This window comes from Galeopterus variegatus, unplaced genomic scaffold, assembly GCF_000696425.1.
Source record: "Galeopterus variegatus unplaced genomic scaffold, G_variegatus-3.0.2 Scaffold7135, whole genome shotgun sequence".
Taxonomy (NCBI): Eukaryota; Metazoa; Chordata; class Mammalia; order Dermoptera; family Cynocephalidae; genus Galeopterus; species Galeopterus variegatus.
The window spans coordinates 82,654-84,457 of NW_007733246.1; positions in this window are offsets into that span (position 1 = coordinate 82,654).

Below are 1,804 nucleotides of genomic sequence, written 5' to 3' on the forward strand. Positions count from 1 at the left end.
TAAAATTTTTTATTAGCATATTCATTGTTTCAAGTCATACTTATTCTTTATGCCCCTTATTCCCTTCCCCTCTCCCTCCCCCCTCTAATAACCATAGATTCGTTCTCTCCATCTGATAGACTAACTGCTCCTCTCTTGGTTTGCTGCCAGTTGATCTGCCCAGTGCTGAGACAGGTGTGATCAAGTCCTCCCCATCACTGTAAGTCAGATGCTTTTTCTATTACTCTGTAGAGTGCTTTGTGAAGAGAGAGGACCTTGTATTAGTCCATTTTTATTGCTTATAACAAAATACCTGCAACTGGGTGATTTATAAAGAACAGAGGTTTATTGGGCTTAGAACTCTGGGACAGCTGCATCTGGCAGGGCCTGAGCCTGCTCCTACTCATGGCAGAAAGTGAGTACAGTGGGTACAAGCAGATCACATGGCCAGAGGAAGCAAAAGAGAGGAAGCAAGAGAGAGAGAGAGGAGGTGCCAGGGTCCTAGGAACAACCAGCTCTCGCGGGAACTAATAGAGCAAGAACTCACTCACTACTCCCCCTTCCCCCAAGGAGAGCATTAATCCATTCATGAGGGATCCGCCCCCACGACTCAATCAGGTTCCAACTCTGCCACATTGGAGATCAAATTTCCACATGAGTTTTGGAGGAGACAACACATCCAAACTCCATCAGAACTTTTCTTTCTTCCTTTTTTTTTTTTTTGTTTCCACTGATACCTCTCCTTGTGTCAATGCAGTTGAGAGTCTGGCATGCCATCTGCACAGTGGCTGTGGCTGCTGCTATACAGACTAGCCGCTTTTGTGGCAGCCATGGCAATTGTGGTGGCTATGGTGGGCTACCCACATGGAAATGGTATTTTTGGTGTGCTCTTTACCTGGTTGTGGCTGGGTTTGGCTTCCCCTGGCTCCATGCCTCATTCTAAGATGTTGTTGTGGAGCAGTTGGGAGGAAGAAGGAGAAGGGAAGGGGGAGGGGAAATAGGGTAGGAAGAGGGGGAAGGAGGGGGGAGAGATTGAGGCTTGCGGCCCCCCTCATTCCAGTAAGGGAGACCAGGGAGCTTCCGGCATCAGCTGGGTCATTGCTGGGCTAGTTGCAGACGTTGGGGGGTTGTGGCTGAGGCCCCTGGCCCTTCCCTCTCCCTGGCTTGGGAGCCCAGGGGGCTTTGGGTCCTTCTAGGTGTTATAGGTGTTCTTTGGTGGGGTTAGACCTTTACTAGTTAATATCAAACTTTGTCTCTGATCTGTGGGTATTTTGTTTTTTCTTTCCATTCTGTGTTAGATTATTCACTGTTCCCACAGTTTAAACTCTGCACTGGAACTAATTTGTTGTCCTTTGCTTACTTCTAAAATAGAGGAACTTCCTGTGGGGACCAGCACTTGAACTCTGTGGTTGAGCTAAACTGCTGCTTTGCTGCTGATTCCCTAGGGAAAGCTTTTTGTGCAGCTCAAGTTTTAATGGTTGACCTTGTACATACTTCCAGCTCTCGTGAGGTCTGGTGCACCTGGGTTGTGTGGAAACTCTGGTCTGGGCCTGAGTCTTTTCATCAAACTGCAGCCCCTGCAGTTCTATACTCCTGACCAGTCTCCACTGAGTGACTGGACCCTGCACTGATTGGGGGGCAGATCAGCTGTCCATGCTGTGCTCCAGTGGTCCCCCAGTGGTCCTGTCTCCCCCACTGCCTGCACTCCAAACACTTAGTATAGGATGGGCTGTGTGTCCGTCCCTTGCAGTGACTCACCAGCCTCTGAGTGACTCCTTTTTTCAGTTGTCTGTGGCTTCTCACTCCTATGTGGGTCCACAGGAAC